Source organism: Myotis davidii, unplaced genomic scaffold (assembly GCF_000327345.1).
Source record: "Myotis davidii unplaced genomic scaffold, ASM32734v1 scaffold242, whole genome shotgun sequence".
Lineage (NCBI taxonomy): Eukaryota > Metazoa > Chordata > Mammalia > Chiroptera > Vespertilionidae > Myotis > Myotis davidii.
Window position 1 is genome coordinate 3,626,016 of NW_006295821.1, and position 6,464 is coordinate 3,632,479.

General features: G+C 37.5%; 1 protein-coding gene and 1 pseudogene across 1 annotated transcript in view; both read right to left on the minus strand.

Annotated features, from left to right (window-relative positions):
• ABHD13 (abhydrolase domain containing 13) overlaps positions 1-6,464 on the minus strand; it is a 23,359-nt gene that overhangs the window by 16,649 nt on the left and 246 nt on the right. The window lies entirely within an intron of this gene.
• Positions 1-6,464, minus strand: part of LOC102773380 — an 11,421-nt pseudogene that overhangs the window by 4,799 nt on the left and 158 nt on the right.

Genomic DNA, 6,464 nt, shown 5'->3' on the forward strand with positions numbered 1-6,464 from the left:
TGCTAAAGGTTTAATCTCCAACATTTACAGGGAACTCATACAACTTAACAAAAGGAAGATAAACAACCCAATCAAAAAATGGGCAATGGACCTAAATAGACACTTTTTGAAAGAAGACATAAGAAAGGCCAAGAGACATACGAAAACATGCTCAAAGTCACTAATCATCTGAGAGATGCAAATGAAAACAACAACGCGGTACCATCTCTCACCTGTCAGAAGGGCTATCATCAACAAAACAACAAAGGACAAGTGCTGGCAAGGGTGTGGAGAAAAAGGAACCCTCATGCACTGCTGATGGGAATGCAGACTGGTGCAGCCACTGTGAAGAATAGTATGGAGTTTCCTCAAAAAACTAAAAATGGAACTCCCATTTGACCCAGTAATCAACTTCTAGGAATATATCCCAAGAAACTAAAAACACCAATCAGAAAGAATATATGTACCCCTATGTTCATAGCAGCACAATTTACAATAGGTAAGATTTGGAAACAGCCCACGTGCCCATCAGCAGATGAAGTGGATTAGAGAACTGTGGTACATCTACACAATGGAATACTACACTGCTGTAAAAAGGAAGGAACTCCTAGCATTTACAACAGCATGGATGGAACTGGAGAGCATTATGCTAAGCAAAATAACTCAGAGAAAGATAAATATCAAATGACCTCACTCATTTGTAGAATATAATGAACAAAACCAGATCCAGAGACAGAGAAGCATTGATCAGACCGTCAAACCTCAGAGGGAAGGCAGGGGAGGGTGGGGAGAAGGGGGAGAGATCAATCAAAGGACATGTATGCATTCATATAAACCTAACCAATGGACACAGACACTAGGGGGCGGTAATGGCATGAATGGGAGGGGGCTTGGGGGGAGGGAGAGAATAGAGAGATAAGGACACATATGTAATACCTTAATCAATAAAGAAAAAAACAAACAATAGATTTTATTGTAACAGAGACAAAAAGTTCTTTGATATGCGTTTCAGATTCCACGATGTAAATGACCTTTAAGAAACTACCACCTGTTAAGTATTGTAGTATCAGAAAATATCCACAATAGTGTCCTGGTGCATGGATTCTTGCACATTGAAAGGCAATTAATTGGAAGACATATTTTAATATTGCTATTTGCCATTTCTATATAATAGAAGTGTCAGAGATTAAAGAAAATTAGTAAAATGCATATGAATATGATATATAAATTGATTAACAATAACATGATATAACAAAGACATGATATAAAAACAACAAAAACGATATAAAAACAACACAGCTTTAGAATGTCAACAAAAACAACCAAATTCACGATCGACAATGACAGATCAAAACAGAGGTGTGTGATTGGCACTAGGGAGAGCTTTATATGTATCGTGCATGTAGGAGTCAATATTTATTTATTTTTAAATTGCCAGTGCACGTCATATGTACCAGCTGGTCAGTCAGAAGGTCAGACGGATGTACAGTCGGTCGCTTAGCCTTTTATATATATAGATTATCTTAAAAGACTATAAAAATACTCCTTTTACAACTATAAATTTGTGTGGGCCTGATTTTTTTCCATATATTTTATCTAAAACAACCTGTGTGAGAATGAGACATGAAATCTGCCTGTCTTCTATTAAGTAGACATTAAAGATATTTACAAAAATGTAAAACGATGCCACAGTCCTTGCTATTTTTTCTAAAGACAATTGTTTTGCCCCAAAAAATGCTACTATGTTAATCTGTAATATATTTTTTTACTGTTATTTTGAAACTAGAGGCCCAGTGCACAAAATTCATGCACTTGGGGAAGGGGTGTCCCTCAGCCCAGCCTGCGCCCTCTCACAGTCCGGGAGCCCTCAGAGGATGTCTGACTTCTGGGTGAGTGGCACTCCCCTGTAGGAGCACACTGACCACCAGGGAGCAACTCCTGCATTGAGTGTCTGCCCCCCTGGTGGTCGGTGCGTGTCATAGCAACTGGCCATTCTGCTCTTCAGTCGATTTGTATATTAGCCTTTTATAATTTTGAAATGACGAAGTTTAATTTTATAACCTACCAGTTTTAATTTCTAATACAATAAATATATCTATATTTAGTCCACACATACAAAAACTCTTTGCAATCCTCAAATTTTTTTAAAATGTAAAGAGGATTAGAAAATGTAAAGGGGTTCTGAGAACAAAGTTTGGTAACTACTTTTCTATACTGCCTACGTATATACCCTTATTGCTTTTTTTCCCCTAGAGACTATCTCCTTTAAATTTAGAATGATGTACTAGTTAAAACTTTTGTTTTTAATACATATACAGGTTACTAAAGCTTGCGAGATACTAGAAGATAAATATCTTTAGTAAAAACACCTACCATTCTTCAGCTTTCCAAAGATCATAAACATAAGACAGATGAGAAATTTTAGAGAGAGTACCTTTCAGCATGGTTTAGGCCCTGAGTGAGGCTTTTATCCAGTGAGTGCTGCATCCTACATTCTCAGATCACTACGTAAGTCCACAATTAAATGTGGTGCCCCATTTTGATCTAAATTTCTACATTTGTAAAAGGAAAAGGTGTTATCTGAATAACCCCTAAGATCTCACAAATTCTATTTTACAGGCCATAGAAAAATAGAAGGTAAAGTTGGAGAAATATGCATTAGATTATAAATAATAGTATCTTTACAAATTGAAGGTTGGTGCCCCTGGTTATGTGATTTTTAATAGTAATTGAAAAGTTACTGAGAGACATTAAGTATGCACCCAAGATTAAAAACAGGTCTCTAGAAATCTCTGATGTGCAAAGATGTAGTGATTTTATATTTCAATTTAGGTTTGTAAAATACTTTATTCATCATACATTTTTAGTCTTCTTCCCAGACCTCCATCATCAAAATAACATATTTTTAAAGATCTCATAGTTAAAATTATAGAAGATAACTTTGGCTAAACAATCTTTATGTAGAACAGCATATATAGTATGTTTTAGGAGTGTGTTATTAATGAGAGGAGAGAAAGAAAAACCAGGAAATAAGTATACAAGGAACTGTCATGCGTTTCCATGAACTCGGCAGTGTTTGTTCTGTGCTTTGTTAATAAAACTTAGGTTATTCTCTCCAATGAAAAGTAAATGATGGCAAAACAGTACACTGAAGATTAACTGCAAGTCTAGAGTAACAACCACCCTAAACTTCCTCCTTGCCAAATGATTTTATTGCTCTCCCTCTGACATTGGTAATCTATTGAGATCACTTTACCCAGCAACATTTTATACATAAAATTAAAAAGAATAACAACTTAAATATATCAAGAACTAAAACTCAAACTGCAATGGTACATTTTAATTATTATAGTCCCAATAATTAGCAAAGTAAATCAGACAAATATGTTATTCTTTCAGTTACAGATAAAATTAATTTTAATGAAGATAAAAACTGTCTTGCCAAATAAAGGTAAATGCTAATTATTCTAATTACTTGTATTTGCAAAAGTTTACATTGTATTGCACAGTGTATACTGATTTACTGATTTTGCCAATAGTAAAGGGTCTTTGAAAACTACAAAAGATTTTACTTATATGGGAATTTTCCAAGAACCATTTGATTAAAGGTTAACCAATTATAAATAAAAATATCCTAAGTCATTAGTGAACTATTACTTTTAAAGCTCTTTAGAGTCCATCTTAAATTAATAATTTTAGGAATACCTTGTTTAAAAATAAAAATTGCTCATACATTAAAAAATACCTACAAGTGACAGAACAATGCGTAGGTTCAAGTGAAAACTGTACCAAGTGGAAAGCAAATTCATGTGTTACTGCTGTCATCTACATTACAGGGGAAGACTGAGTATGCCATGGTGCTCCGTAAGTACTCTGGGAGAACTCACAGCTTCTCATCACCTTTCAGGTAATACAGAACTCAGATCCAGCCTTCCTGCCTGAGTACATCTCCTTTTCTGCTAAGCATGGGGCAGTTAAGAAACCATGCCAGCTGCACAGCTGAAATGGAAACACAAATAGCTGCTCTCAGTCAGTGTGCTGGAGACACCACAGAATAAATCATCTATTTCCCTAATGGTTACCCACATGCCATCAATAATGAAAAAGCGTGTATTAATAGTCCTGTGGGACAAATGAACATAACTGCCTATGAAAATGTTGATAGTAATTGAACAGTTCAGACAGCATTTTAAACTGGAATTTAAATCTGCTTGAGCAGATATTTCAATTATACTGGGCAGCAACATAATCGTATTTTTGTGCGTTTTCCTTCACTTGAAGTATGGAAGACTTAGTAAATGTAGTAAACTCTTGACAGGAAAAAAAGATGATAGATTATTGTCACTCAGGAAACCAATCCAATTTATTCAAAGATGATAAATATCCATAAAGAAGAAAATGGTAAAAAAAAGAAAATCTACAAGGCTATCAATGCAAAACAGATGTTTGAATTAAGACAAAGAAATTCAGGAAGTTTCCTACTTACAAAGGGGTAATGTTCATTGTTAATGTTTTACTATAAACTGCATGGATGAACCCTATAATTTATTTTCTTATGAAATCAATGTTACAGAAGAAGTGTCTCAGGCCAGCTCATAAATGCATGAAATCCCAGTTCATGTTCTGGAAATTCTACACCTTCCTAATTCCAGTAACACCTATAAGAAGCAGTAACTGAAAATGTACTAATTTAGCAGCAGCCTATCTTATCAGGGAAAAACCTTAATTAGAATAAATTAGCAGAACTAGAACCTTCTTTAGGTGTATTCTAAAATGAGTGTAAAAGGGCCTCAGGCCGAAACCGGTTTGGCCCAGTGGATAGAGCATTGGCCTGTGGACTGAAAGGTCCCAGGTTCGATTCCAGTCAAGGGCATGTACCTGGGTTGCGGGCACATCCCCAGTAGGATCGATGTTTCTAACTCTCTATTCCTCTCCCTTCCTCTCTGTAAAAAATCAATAAAATATATTTTAAAAAAGGGGGGGCCTCAGGCATCCCTGAAGTGACTAAATTAAGAATTAGAAAAATTTTAGAATCTCTGAGTAATAAATAAGTTCTGAATTAATGAAAAACAGAGATAGAAATACATTTTCCTGAGGTAAGTGACAAGAGAGGGGAGATCACAGCAGAGTGTTGGGTTAAAGATTCCTGTACCCAGCACCAAGTCACATTGTTAACCCAGGACAACTTGGTTAGTAAGTCCTCAGAAGGCGAGGGGCGTGAAATGGGCCGAGGAGGCAGGTGGTGTGCCAAGATCTGTTTGTAGATGTTCACAGGCTGGCTGGCTTTCATCATTTCAAGTTAACTATTAATGGGAGGCAGTGTCCCGGGCCTTGGTCTGTTAATAGCTAGGTGGCTTTTGCCAACTCTGCCTCTCCAAATACGTTTTCTCATGCGTTTAAGGGGATGAGACAGGTAAGTGCAAAACTGCTGAGATCAAATGTAAAGCACAGTATTCGTAAATGTAGTTACTTCTGGGAGGCAAAACGTAAGGTACTGTCAGGGCAGAGTCAGCGAAAGTAAGTGCAAGTTCTCCTAGGCTTGGATTGACTGAGTACTTGCACACAGGAAGTAACTGGAGCAATGCCTTATTTTACCGCCAAAACCCAGCTCAGGTAGAAGCTGCTTCAGAAAGTCTTCCCTGGACCTCTACTCCCCTTTGCCAATCATGCCATATTCTGCACTTGGTACAAAGTAACGGGGCACGTACTATTATAGGATAACTCATTTGCTTTCCATAGACTCTGAGTTCCCTGATGAGCGTGACTTCGTCTTGTTCAACTCTCAATTTTCAGTAGGGAGCAGTGCCTGGCACATAGTCAGTCGCTGTAACAATCACTGAATTGTGCAGTCTATGCCTTAAGTAGGATAATTTATGACATAACTCTGGGACGACTAAATGTTCGAGTTTAGTGGAACTAAAATGTAACCTTTTAGTAAAAGATAGGTGATTGATCGAAGCATGTATTAATCTGTGCCCAAGAAACTAGGAGAGGATCAATGAAAATCAAACATCAACACTTAAAGCCCAGGTCCTCTGGTGCAGTTCCATTCAGGTAATAGTACACATACCTATGCAAAAGCTGAGGAATAAAGGACTTGTGCTTGGTCAGGAGACCTTGGGTAATAATACCCGTAAAGCGACTTGCAGAGAATTGTTCACAAAGATCGACAGCAAAATCGACTTCAATTGCATGGGGAGGATCTCCTGCTGTTTCTTAAACATCCAAAACTTCCTGCCCTGAAACCCGAAGGTGTAAACCTGTTAGAGACGTGGCTGGGTCCGGGCTATACTACAAGCCTCAGACCTCGAAGCTGGGATTTTTATGTCACTTTTCATCCGTGTGCGGGAAGTGCGGGGGTGGGACGGGATGATTTCTATATATTGGTTTGCACTCGTTACTAGAAAGACCACTGACAGGTTTAGGCACCGTCCCAGCAGGGCACCGGAGGCCTAGGTACTGTTTCCACAAAGGGCGGTCCATCT